Consider the following 14,497-nt stretch of genomic DNA (forward strand, 5'->3'; position numbering starts at 1 on the left):
CGCGAGCCGCTGGTTGCTTAGAGAGAGAGAGAGAGATTTGTGTGTTGGTTTGCCTGACGCTCGGAGTTACATGTTTATCAAATAAATAACGAGGTTTATATCCTCGTTTTGCTAGGCGGGTGCTAGCAAGTGGGCGAGGCCGAGCTATGTTAGGCCTAGGGTTATAATTAACGATATATTGCCAATATGTTCGCTGTGACCTATTGGAATGTGGAGAACAGAGCCGAAGCAACGACGATGATTTCTGTGGCGGGGTGGCTATACAAACTGCATAGTAGACAAGTCAATGTACGTCAGTTCATGAGCTCTTTTCAGCCTTTGGGAAACTGTTGTAGCCAGTAATATGAGGCGTTAACGGAGTGTGCGTTTGTATGTGCGTGTGCGCCTCTTCCTTTGATAATGTATCACCAACTAAGTCTATGGGGGACTTGGCATAGAGGCGTCTTTGGAAGAAAGAAACAAGATGTCAGGGAAGCTCAGCGAAAGTTTATAATATAGTGTGTGAAATATTCTGGCTGCATGGGTGAGTTATACTGTTTTGAGCCAAAGAGTGGCTTTTTGTCTATTTAACATTTTATGAGAATATTCAATCTTTGACTTTGTTGTTAAACTTATGTGTGTACTTACGAGGTGTTTCTCGTGTCTTTGAAACAGACGGTACTGGCGGACCTATGGGTCCTGGCAAAGGGGGGACTGAGGGAGTCCTAGATGGGAGAATAGACATTTGGTGTGACTAATTACTGTTTAGACATTTTAATATTGGGGTTTTATCTGAATTAGGTTAGTCTGTGAGACTTGATTGATTTACTATCTTTCGTTGTTAAATAAATGTATTTTTATAATGCAACTCTCTCATTTTGATCACCTGTTAGAGTGGAGAGAAAGAATGATGAGAGAGAGAGAGAGAAAGAAAAGTCGCGACCGCTGGTTGCTTAGAGAGAGAGAGAGAGAGAGAGAGAGAGAGATTTGTGTGTTGGTTTACCTGACGCTCTGAGTTACACGTTTACCAAATGAATAACGAGGTTCATATCCTACGTTACATATATATATATACGTATATATATATATATTATATAATATATATATATAATATATATATATATATATATATAATATATATCCAATGTAGCACGAATGAATGCATGCCAGAGAATATCATAAAGTCCACAGAAGAAGGTGACTGAAAACCGAGACTTTGAAGAAGTACTTTTCGTAGTTCATTTCAGAAAATATTCAAGTGTGACTGATAGGACAAATAAGAAAGGTTAAAAGACTGCAAATGAGCAAAGATGGACCACTCAAGTTTTTAGACGGTCTAGAACAGGATGCATAACTCGGAAGTTTTGGCAGGGGGCATCGGAAAAAGGATCTTCCGGAAGCCCTTTGATAAATGGTCTCACAGAAGTTCTGGAAGATGGATCCTAATATCTGGGGAAAAGAAGAGTTCATGCAAGGTAAACATAAATGTCACATATGCACAGGAGTTAATGTGCTATTAATGAGCCTCAAAAGAGGAAAGTTGCAGAAGCCAGTATATTTGTGGGTTTATCCACGCTTAAAATTAATGTTTCCTATATATATATATATATATATATATATATATAATTATATATATATATATATATATATATATATATATATATTATATATATTATTACGTTTATTGCCCCTCTCGTCTACCCAGAATTTCTAGATTTTAGTTAGTCTAAAAGAGCAGCCATGTTTTCTCCTAAATCAGCTGATTTTTGGAAAGAAACACGAGGTAGGATGGGGGAAAAGGAAAATTTCCGGTTAGGCTGAGTCTTAGGGTAAGACAGGCAAATCACGGGATTAGCTAGGCCTCGATATGGGCTTTAGGGATCCCTAACATAAGACCTCTTTTCCTTTCCAAATTTACTGGGTGTTTTTGCATCTTTCAGAGACTGCCGGAGGAAATAGGCGCAGCTCAGGCCATTTCGAAAAACAACCTCATCTCAGAGACTGTCGGGGTCAATGGGCTCAGCTCAGGCCATTTTGAAAAACAACCTCATCTCCCCAGTCCAGGCCAGAATCTCCAAAAGGACAGACATGTCCGTTTCCTCTGACTGACCCACAGAAGTCAGCCCTTTGTGTAGCCCCATGCTGGTTGGCCCGGCCTGGAGGCCAGGAACCCCATTCACATAATCAGACAAATGTTCAAGCCTCCAGGTATTAAAAGGTACATCTAGAAAGTGCAACCCAACCAGCCCCTGTTTCTCCAAGACGACTCTTGCTAATTTCCATTTCCAAAACTCCTCTTTTATCACTTCTCGATTGAATTTCCTTTTGTCCCCATCGGGCCACGTGCTGCCCCTGTGACCTGTCTCAAGTTTAAATCTTCATTGAATATTTCATTTAACATTAGAGTTCCTCCCCAGTGTGTTAGACAAAGTGAGTAACTGTAAATTTGCGCAAGAAGTCTTTATTTTACACTGTGTTAATCTGGAACCCCTTTTCCAGATTCGCTGAGTCCGTGTCCTGTCTCGCCTGCAAGTGCTTCCATACAGTAACCAAGATCACAATGATCCCTTTCGGAAACCAGCCTTGTTACACATCTGTTTACGGCCAGCTTTTCCTTATTGTGAGATAAATTTGATCCCCGTGCGGACAAGTTGCATTTACTTTTCCCAGGCCATTCAACGGCCTCTTGTAAATAAATGTATGTAAAGTAATTAGCTGAGTTTCCTGGCAACCTATTTTTTTTCTAAAAACCAATAATATCCCAAACCCCACCTTTTTTAAGGTAAGTTAAAATCCAGTTACTTTGCATTTCCATATCAATGTTTTCCCGTTTATGTATTTGGTTTAAACGAGGCCCCGATACGTAACAGTATATACTTATATATATATATATATATATATATATATTATATATTAATATATACATATATATATATACACACACACACACACACACACACATATATTATAGTAATATATATACATATATATATATATATATATATATATATATAGATATATATATATATATATATATATATATATATACTTTCTCGACCACCACAGCCGTTTTAACTACTGAGTACATTGTAACTTTTTTTTGTTTATCAAATATCTCGGCTTGATATCAATCAATTTCAATGAGGTCCTGTTAAGTAATTGGATTAATTGCGCAGAACGACTGTGTAGTGAAAAAGTTAATATATACCACATATAATGATAAAATTTCTAGTACATCATTCACTGCTTACATCAGTCAGAGAAACAATGATTATTTAACGTAGTGCGCCCACCCTTATGAACATATACATACAGAAACACACATTCAGAAATACACGTACACACACGCACAAACGCAGATATATTATTATATGAAATAACATTGTGTGTGGTATGCACACTGATTAATGTTTTGTGCAACACTAATCCTTTAGAATTCGTCCACAAACGAAATCTAAATACGGTCTTCCAGCTTTAGAAGATGAACAAATTATTGTCAAAGAATCGAAGTTAATCATTAATTGTTATACACCGATGAACTCACTATCTCATCGACATTTTTGATCATAGCTAAGGTTGATTTTATCTGGAAAAAAAAGTCTAGAATCTTTCGATGAAATAATACATCACTGTCATCTATAATTGACATTAACACTAAAGAACAGTTCTTTTTTTTTTCAGTTCCCTGTAGCAGGAGACAGAAGACGACCCACTATGATGCTCCCGAATTTCTTTGAAGTCTGTGAACTTTGAGCCTTCTCATAGAGACATATTACTTGCAAGAACAAAGAAATATTCTTTATTTCATTGATCACTTAGAAAATTCATTCACTCTCTGGCTGTTAGGACTATTTTCGCTTAATCGGGGAGTAAGCCTACAAACTACATTGTTTTTGTTGTTGTGGGGGGGGGGGGGGGTAGGGTTAGGAAAGCCCTAAAGATACAGGAAATTTAGGATAGGATATTTATGATTTGTATATTAGAATGAAAATGTAAAAAAATAAATAACGTGTATATTGAACGGTACAGAAAATTTTTTTTCCAATAAAATATACCGGATTTATTTTGATTTTCATTGTTGAAACAACTTATTCCGTGTTTGTAAAACAGAGATAAAAGTCACACTGAGATTTGTCATCTGTTCGGAGAGAGGATTTCTGTTTTGTTCTACTTGGGAATTTCAAGAAGTTTTGAAAATCAAGAAGTTATTGAAAGAAGGAAGAAAGTAACTTCGTACGCATAAATTTCATTTGGTTGTCAATGACTGCGAAAAAAAAAAAAAAAGTTTCCATCACGATAATAAGAATTACAATGATCATTGTTAGTATGAGAATATATTGTTGATATCATGCTGCCCAGATATACCTTTCAGCAAATAATTAATGTAAATTTATCATGATAAAAAAACTTTTCGTAGTTGTTTTACCTCTCAAATTGGAAAGTAGCTGAAACCGACAGACATCATGGAATAGTAACATCAGTTTTGAAGTAACTTAATTAATATCGGTAAATGCTGGGAACAATACGGAAAAGTAATTTGTAAATTACAATATTTGTATTGGATGCGATTTATATTGATCGATAAAATCATATTCGTGTTATCATCTATCGCCTAACATCTTTTTTTGCGCTGCTGTGAGCCTATGAATTGGAAATCACTTGGATTAGTATCTGTCATGAAATAGCCATTTCACCTGTCAAAACTATAAAAGAGATACCTTTATTGGAGAGAGAGAGAGAGGGGAGAGAAGAGGAGAGAGAGAGAGAGAGAGAGAGAGGAGAGAGAGAGAGAGAGAGAGGAACGAGATGACAGTGATAAAAAAATAAATTTTTTAGACCATTTTTGATAAAGAAAAAAAAACGAGAAAGGGAATGGACGTTAAAATATGAAATATCAAGGAATGTTTGGTATATATATGATCTGTTGCACTAAATACAGGAAATTTGGGTCCACTGCTACGGAGCTTCATCGGCTCATAAACTTTTTCCGATTTTGTGTTCCGGAACACTATGGAGTTATAGAAAGTATCTTCAAGTATTTTGAAAGACGATATAAAAAAAAGTTCGTTGGCCAGTACCGGCGGTAGTTCGGTTGAGTCAGATGTGTTCGCTCTATTGATGCTGGAGGTCTCATTAAGCAAACTGACAAATGTAGGTCTAACGTTTTACTTACAATCGGTTATTTAATAAAACAAGTTTTTCTCAAGGTATTATTATTTCGTTAACGTACTTGAAAATGAAACAGTTATGGCGGTTGAATAAATGGAATCAACGCACGTATTGTAACCATTCATTGTATGGACCAACCACACTTTAGTGGAGAGGTAGAAGCGCTGTGTAACGTGTCATGCTTGTTTGGACTCTTTTCGTTGGTCCAATTTACCCATCCGAGTCTTAGTCGTTGTTTGAAAGACCTGTGAACAAGAAAAAGAAATCGTTGTTTCGATAGGATGCAGTACATTCAGTTGTGTGAGCTTATTTATATATAACGAATAATCCACATCGACACGAACGATTATTTTGACAACCGGTCACGAGGAAACGGCCTAGTCCCATACGGTAGCACCTAAGCAGGGTGCAGGCGTTGGTAAGTGCAATTCCTCTATATAGAATTAGTTTGACTAATATTGTTGCTAATATTGGAGTGTAAGAAGATGAATCATGTTCGCTGTCATCATACCGTCAGTGTAGATTGAGTAGCAAAGACATGTTTACTTAGGTATAGGCTTCAGGGCGTCTTCCAACCTGCAAGCAGCAACTTCCATTTGTTGGAAATTGCCAGTATTTATTATCATAAATAATTTAATGTTAGGATAAAATACTCGGCTTTTCAATGGAAACAGCGCTTCATAGTTTCCTTTTATATTGTTATTGCTAAGTTCGACGAGTATGTTAACGTGATGGTCTCGTGTAGCCTAGGCCTAATAGAGGTAAATAGAGGGAATTTGAACTCTGCGAGAAGTGATCATCATTCCTGTGAAGGAAGATAATAGGAATCGGGGGAAAAGAAATCACTAAGAAAATTCCAGAACTTGATGCAATAGTAATTGATACCCACACAGACTCACGTATGTGTGTATGGTTGAATTAAACTGTTTAGATGTTACACAATCATCGCGATTTGTTGGGTTGACAGATGTTATGAAAATGAGTAATAAATCTTTTGATCATCCCCAGAGATCTGTATGCGTGGTAGAACCTGGATACAAGCAGTCCTACGTGGGTACTTTTGATTCGCTGAAGCGAATAGCGGTGTATTAGGAGGAAGGTTCACAGAGCCCTCTCTCTCTCTCTCTCTCTCTCTCGTCTCTCTCTCTCTCTCTCTCTCTCTCTCTCTCGATCCAACCAGGAAGATATTTTCTGAACTCTTGATTCATGTTACTCAAGTTGATTGGAGGGTATGTCGTGGAAACAGAGAGGTAGCAAAAATACTTATATTCTCAGAGTGTTACATCTTGAGATAGCTTTGCAGAGAAGAGTTGAATGTCTATACCAGACGATAGGAGAAGAGGAAGTGATTTTTACAGATTGGTTTACAAATCCATAGGCTAGCAAACCTAACAAAAGATACATGTGTACGAACGAACACTACTTATCTAGGTTAAGACAGATCATCCCATGAGAGCCGAAGTAGGTTTCCCATGGAATTAGGTTGTTGTTGTGCGTTTCTATTAGTGCTTAACTAAGGGTCACACGCATCCTGGGATGTGGGTTTTTGGCAGACTTTCCTGCTTAACCTGATTACGTTATCTCTACTTCTTCTAAGGAATGTTCCCACATTACTTTTATCATGTAAAATTCATTACATACCGAATCATCAAAATAGACCTGACATCCACCGGGAAGTCCAATTTCGTCTCCACTCTTTTGAGATACTTGTAGTAAGTGTGAATAAGGAGGTATGATGTTGGGTCTTGTCTTATCAGTAACCGTTTGTTTAACGATGTTCAGAGAGCTAGAGTGATAGGCCTACGAGGGAGAACAGTGATAGGCTGCTCTTGAGACCTTCTTCCACAACTCAGGCTCTCATTTGCATCTCATTTAGCAGTCGTCACTCAGATATTTGTATTTAAGATTACTAGTATTCATTCTTTTGAAATAGAATGTATTGACCTCTTCATATGTTCTTGATTTCAGAGAAAAATGCCAGAGGTTTCCAGACCCGCATAAAGCAATGACAGACTGATGTGTGGAAGGACACATGCGCGCGCAGTCACAAAACGTTACAGGTAAGCCAACAGAAATATACTTCTGTAGAATAGTAGTTATGTTTTTACCGTAAAAGTGACATACGAGTATGTATAAAGCGCAAATACAAAGCATATACAGTTATATGCAAACAAAACCCGTAGATTCGTGTCAAGAAGCCACGCAATTAGCAAAGAGAAAATCCCTTATCAATAAACAATTTCTGTGTTGCTGTGACAGGCAACGCAACCGATCATTCAGTTCGATGCCCTAATTGCAAAAGTTCCAGACAGCTGGAGACCGAGGTCATGTTCGTCGATTATTTTTATTTCAATTTATTTGAAGATCGCCTAAATTTACAAGAGATAAGACGGTCGATGTCGGGCAGATGGAGTCGTTGCATAGACAAATCTTGGCGTTTACCGCCACTAAGGGTATCATAAGCTGTTCCCATATGGTACCGTTCACCTTCTTTAAGGCTTCTCTGGGGTGGGGCTGAGCTGAATGAAAATAAGAATGAAGTGAAATGATACTTTTGATAACAAGAGACCACGAGACGGAAGGAGGGAATACGTAGTTTTTCGTTTTCAGTTATATTAATTAAGATATATTAAAGACGGTTGAAGTAAGTTTTGGTGTAGGACTTGAGAACGAGATAAATTCCCGTTTGGCTTCATAATGCAATTTAGGGTATATCCATAGAGAGAGAAGAGAGAGAGAGAGAGAGAGAGAGAGAGAGAGAGAGAGAGAGATGGAATGTATCAAACCTGTCTGACGAAAAGGTAGACTTATTCACTTCGCTTCAAACACTGATATATCAAATGCAATTTGTGGCATCACTTTCTCCCTTTAGGAGGCCATATTGGAAAACATTACGGTGCAAAAGAGGTTTATGGTATATATATATTAAAAGAAATAGACATTTAAATAGCAGGAGGCAAATTAAATGAAGGAAGGGATAAATGAGCAACTGAGAAGTATTATACGTGGAATGGATTGTTTAGTTACGTAAATATTGGAATTGATTTTTAATGATTTGGTTTTAGTAATAATAGAATAGCGATAAAAGAGACAGTACTCGTAAGATGATAATGATAATGATGAACAAGGTTACTATTATTGTTGCTGATATCTGTGCGTGTGAAACTTATGGTAACTCCTTTGATATTATTATTTTTATATTATAATAATCCATACTTCATAATTTCCTGAAATATAACAGATAGTTTCCAACGTACCTTGCTATGTTTTGCAGATACGTCTAGAAGCGGAAGGGATGTAGTTGGGGTGAGGGAGGGGGGCCAGGTAAAGCATAGGCTGTCCATCAGCAGTAATGTCATTGGCATGTCCAATGAAAACAAACAGCCCATTGCGTTCTCCAGCACTAGGGGGGCATAAGGAGTATTGCCTAGTTGCAGACGACGCGGAGGAGACAAAGTGGGTTATGCGACGTAGAGGGGAAAAGTGGGCTATTACAATGGCGATGATGGGTAGTCACAGGATCATATTCGATCCTATTATCACTTTGTAAAGAAGACAAAAAATGTGTTGGGATTTTGTCAGATATTTTGGGGAAATGTCTCTCCTGCCACGAATGTGTACTTCATGTTATTGTGGTGAGGAATTAACTTATTTTTATTAATTTCTTTACAAAAATTTTCGTAATTCCCCCGAAACCTATTTACATGAACCACGATCACTTTGATCATACTGTTTTTTTGCGAGAAATTGTTTGGTTTTTCATTCCTTTGCAAAATTTTACACAATTTCCCGCAGAACCTATTTTATAGCTTTGTACTACATCCTTTTAACACCTTGTCTGGCATCGGTTGTGAAAGATTTTTAATTATTTTTTTCCTCGGCGTCAGATATGTAGGCCCTAGTTTGAAAACTCCTTGAAAACTTCTGAGGAGATCGGCTCTTGAGATACTCTTGCTTTTGGAATATATAATACTAAGGTAGGGAGTCTCTAATATCTTTAAAACCCCAACTAAGGATCCTTTTTACTAAAAGATATTTCGAACTAGTTGTTAATTTGTGCCGTAAATTATTTCCTACGAAACTATTCTAGGTTGTTGTCAAATGTCCATTCATATTCATGTTCCATTAACAATTATAAACCAACATCCGTGCAGACAGAATGTGATTGTTTTGTCACTGACTTCAACATTTCTTAGTTGTAGGATATCTGTTATTATCTTATTTTATCATCATTCTCTTTTTCTGCTGTTTAGCTTCCTTTTCCGTTTTTATCGTTTCATTTCCTTAATATGTTCGCATTCAAATCTGCACTTCCTTCGTCAAAATTTTAATAGTTTATTTCCCCAAAATCAGAGACGTGGCCAATTCATGTTTCGTTCGGGAAATGAAAACAGTAGTACTAAGGTTCCCTGTCGATGCTCATTGCCATCATTATCTTCCAATGACGTCAAATCGAAGCGGATAATGCAGAGGTATATTTGGCTCAAGGCGACAGACAGACACTACAGGAACTTCGACCTTTGAGACTGTCGACCTTTGAGACTGTCGACCTTTGAGAATGTTGACCTTTGAGACTGAGGGCAGGTGTGATTTGTGTAGACCTCCATAAGGTATTTTCATACCAAATGTCTGTGCAATGTTTGATCATTTTTCTTGACCAAAATTCCAGTAGAGTGAGAAATGCGTTGTTCTTCATCACTGGATAACATCGGCTCTTTAGCATAAATACGTCGCTCGTGTTAATGACGTGTAATTAAGTATCTGAAATTCTGAACAGCATCTATGGAAAAATGATGAGATAACAATTACAGCCTGATCGATCGATCCACCGTGAAAACAAAGTGATGCAATGAAGTAATGAAGTCTTTCACAGCTGATTAATGATTGTGAGAAGAAAAAACGTGCGCTTGGTCGTTCTGGGAGGAAATTGGATTTCATATTCTAATTACTGTGGCACAAAGGTTACGAATCTTGGATTCAGAGTTCAAAAGAGGACCTACAGTGAAGGTAGTGAATGTTTAGCTCTCTCTCTCTCTCTCTCTCTCTCTCTCTCTCTCTCTCTCTCTCTCTCGCTTCTTTGTAGACTTCATGCGCTTTATAAGAGTGAAAATAGAATAGAGAACAGCTACTTCATTCAGAGACATCATTATAAACAGAGTTGGCATCACCATAGCAACAATTTCCTTCACATTTTACATCATCATCATAAAAAAATGACAAGCGAGAACACAAATAATGAAAGCTATTCAAGAATAATTTGTAAATTACAGTCGCTCATATGTTACCAAATAACATATATTGATATAATAATAATATTTATGTCATCATCTGCATAATTTTATTGCTTACCATTTTACCATTTTTTGCTCTATGGACTGAAAGTAATTGACATTTCACCTGTTAACATTTATGAAAGAGTTACCTACATTGGAAAGAGAGAGAGAGAGAGAGAGAGAGAGAGAGAGAGAGAGAGAGAGAGGCGATGGGAGTATGGATGTCGCTTAATGGTCAGGTATGAGGCATATATGAATGATATGGAATAGAGAGGGACAATAGGCTAAGTAATGGCTAAAAGTATTGCCAAAAATGAACTGTAATAAAATGAGAAAATGACATATACTATTTAATATGGTAATGAGATATTTAGATACTTAGAAGATGCAGTATTGAATGGCTGATTGATGGTGTAAGATCATTTGAAAATCTTCCTGAAAATGAAGTTTGCTTCATCCAGCTTATTTTCACATGTTTACTTTTGATGCATCCTGGAGACAGGGGGATAAAGACCTTTTTATTTTACTTCCGATTCCACCGTTTTATCCTAATAAATGAGCTATTATGAGAACCTCTTTGTTGTTGTCTATTGACTTTTGAAGCGAACTGACGCCTTAATTAATTAAATGGTGCTCATTTGGTGAGACACAAAGAAACCGAATGTTTTCAGTCCGTTTAATATCTAAACAGAACAATTCCAGTTTCGGCGTAATGAATGTAACTTGAATTTGGCAGGTCATTTACCCATTGGATCAGGGTAAAATGAAGAGAAATGGCGTCCTTTGCAAGTTGCGCTTTTGGGAAAGAGCGGAAATGACGTGGAATGAAAATAAATGACATATATCTTGACTGGTGAGAATGGAAGAAGTAATAGTGCTTGGAATCGAGTTAGATGAGACAATTCGTCAAGGAATTCTCGGACCACTTTTTTTGTGTCGTTGGTAGTCAAAATGATAACAGTACAGATGGTGTTATAAACCTGTTGTTGTCCCAAACATAAAACACCAAAATTATATTTTGTCCATTTGGAGGAGGGTCACTTATCCTTCCTTTAGTTGTACGTCTTGTTTATACCGTTCCTATCCTACTCCTTGTCGCCAAAATATAGTGAGCAGATTTTTTCCACATGAACATAAATTGCCTCCTTTAAAAAAACAAAAAGTTTTGCCAATACAGAGATGAATCGCGTCCTGATTTTTACAAGCTAGGTCTTAATTTGGTTCATATACTGACAACTTCGTTTACATTCGACTTTTTGAAGGGACTTTTCTTGGTTCAGTTTGATTAGTCCTTTCTTGGAAAGGCGAGTTTTATCTACATTTAGATCCTCTCGTAGGAATAACTCAATACTTGGTATTTGAATCAAGGTATTGAGGTTCAGGTTTCATCAAGAGTTTATTGAAAACTCTAGTCATATTTAAGAGTTATAAATGCTTGTCTCTTGTACGTTATATATTCTTGTGGACTGTTTCAAAGGCTTTTCTGCACAGGTACGTGAAAGACGGGAGTACTTATGTTAGCAAGTATACAGTCTTCCAATTATTATCTCTCTCTCTCTCTCTCTCTCTCTCTCTCTCTCTCTCTCTCTCTCTCTCTCTCTCTCTCTCTCTCTCTCTCTTCAGGGAGGGTTCTCAACGCGTGAATTGAAATTGATTATATCTCTACCGTACTCTAATCACCGCAAGCTGTTCCATCAGTACTGATTAGAAACTGATTCGATCTTAATGACCAGTAAATGAAGTTCGGGTCGGGGGGGGGGGGGGGGTCGGTCGTCGGGGTCGGGGGGGGTCGGGGGTCGGGGGGGGGGGTTCGCGAGAGTTTGAGTCGTAAATGAAGTCGGGGGGGCGGTCGCCGGGGGAGGGCGGCAGGCGGTGAGTCGGGGCGGGGGAGATCGGGGAGAAGTCGGGTCGGGTTGCGAGGGGTCGGGTGGGGTCAACCGCGGTCGGGGGGCGGGGGCGGGTGGGGGGCAGGTGGGCGGGGGGGGATCGGGGGGGGGCGATTAAAATCCAATCTCATTATATCTCGAGTCTTTCGCAGAGGTGTGGATGCTCAATTCTTTGCAAGCAAAGTACATAGGTTTGGCAATTTGCTTTCAACAACTTCCGTATGGGAAAGCTACCGTGCGTGGTAATTGAATGTAATTGTCAGTCCCATAATATTTTCTAGAAAGGAAGCCAGATATTGCAATTCTGTGGAAAAGAAAGATTTTTAGAATGAAGCAACGGAGAAGAGACGTGAGGCAATGAAAATCCAATATTATTGTGAGCTAAGCTACCTCCATGGCTCTCGCCTTAATGACTGAGCAGGAATACTTTCTTTTCCTAGACTTTTTTTTTTTTTTTGTACATGTCGGTTGTATTTAGTACTGGCAAGCCTTTTAGCAGTAAGCAGATATTGTTTTAACTGATCTCTATCTATTCGGTATAGATATGTATAAGTATACATACGTACATAGTACATATGTATACTTATAAGTATACATACGTACATAGTACATACTGAGGCTTACAGTTCCGGCTGTATCATAAACGTTCTTTCCTTTCGTGACACGTATCTGTATAACATCCTCTTGGGAGTGTGAAATCCTTTGCTGTCCTTTCTCCTGTTCCCCTGCACCGAATCCTTCCTTTCAGACGTCTGTTAACGCCTTTGGAACCATCCATTCACACTTTTTATTTCCACTTGGAATATCAATCATCCTTCAGTACTTTTTTTCTCTCGTCCACACTTCCCTGCCAACCTTTCTTTTTTTTCTTCCTCCCATTCCAAAATGTTTCGTTCTTTGGTATAATTTTTCAAAAAAATCAGTCGGATTTTCTCGGCGCATCTCTTTGGGCGGGGAGGGGGGCGGCAGTATGCGATAGGAAAGATTGATATATGGATTAAACAACAGATTTTTGATGAGTTGGTAGATATTCAGGAGGAAATCTTGAAAATTTTGTATTTGGTTATGAATGTGATTTGTTGCTGTATTTTTATCACTATTTGGGTCAAATATTTAGATTCAGGGCAGATAAAAATATCCCAAGTACAGTTCGTGCGTCATTCCTTTAATCACGTAATCTTGAAAATATTAATGGTGGATGAGTTTTAAAGATCTGGCTAATTTTCTCATTAAATACCATCATTGAAGACTGATTAAACTAATATCACAAAAGTATATTTATTCAATTAATTCGGCAAAATTATATTGATTGGTTTAATACAATAAAAATATATTCCTCCCTTCTTACAAATGTAATTTTTGTCGTTCTTTGTGAATAAATTATAAACTCTGAAACATTCATATTTCATTCAATTGTCAAATCTTGAGAATTGAAAAGAAACATTGAAAAGTGTCAGCAATTTCAGTCATTTTTCCTTATGAATAAACTATAAAAATTGCATGTTTATATATTATTTGAGCCATAACTCTCGTAGTTAATAACCGCTAAGGAATATCTTGGAAAGCTTCGATTTACAGATAATTACAGTAGTAATGAGTATCTCGAAAATTTATAGACATGTAAATATTCTTAATTTTTCGTTTTGAATTAAACTTATTTATAAAGTTGCTCCTTTAATAGCGGAGTGTCACCCCTCCACTTTCAACTTGAGAGAGCCTCATTATGAGATAATCACTGCCACTCAGATATTCTCTCCTGAATAGGGAGGGTTCCCACCAAGCCCTGTTGACCATATGTATACCATAAAGGGGTTCATTTATTAACTACGAAGTGAAGGATGCAGTGTGGAATATGCTCTCTTTTCATGACTTTAGAGTTTTGGGTATTCGAATGAGTCTCTTCATTGGTGTCTGAGGAAGTTTGTTTCAGTGATATGTTCATAGATTGTCTTTTCTGATGAGGGTCAGACAACTCAAAGTCTTTTGCCATAATTGTTCTGATTAAGTTTCATGGTTGTGTTTCGGCCACAGGAAAAATGGACACAAAAGAGCTGTTCAGGTAGACACAGAATAACGTAAACAAAGTTGAAATCTCCTGTTATTTCTGTTGCGCCTCAAAGTAAGAAATGTGTCATTTATTAACAGTTAACGGGAAAATGGTTTTGTTTTTGATAGAGATAAATTCAGACC

At 37.5% G+C, this 14,497-nt stretch overlaps 1 long non-coding RNA gene across 1 annotated transcript in view; it reads left to right on the top strand.

Annotated features, from left to right (window-relative positions):
* Positions 1–5,373: 5,373 nt before the first annotated feature.
* The window catches only part of LOC135214155 (uncharacterized), a 64,108-nt gene continuing 54,984 nt past the window's right edge, over positions 5,374–14,497 (top strand). Inside the window, exons 1-2 of the long non-coding RNA XR_010314304.1 lie at positions 5,374–5,566; positions 7,117–7,208. This is a non-coding gene — a long non-coding RNA (uncharacterized LOC135214155). The remainder of the gene's footprint in view (positions 5,567–7,116; positions 7,209–14,497) is intronic.

Source organism: Macrobrachium nipponense, chromosome 45 (genome assembly GCF_015104395.2).
Source record: "Macrobrachium nipponense isolate FS-2020 chromosome 45, ASM1510439v2, whole genome shotgun sequence".
Taxonomy (NCBI): Eukaryota; Metazoa; Arthropoda; class Malacostraca; order Decapoda; family Palaemonidae; genus Macrobrachium; species Macrobrachium nipponense.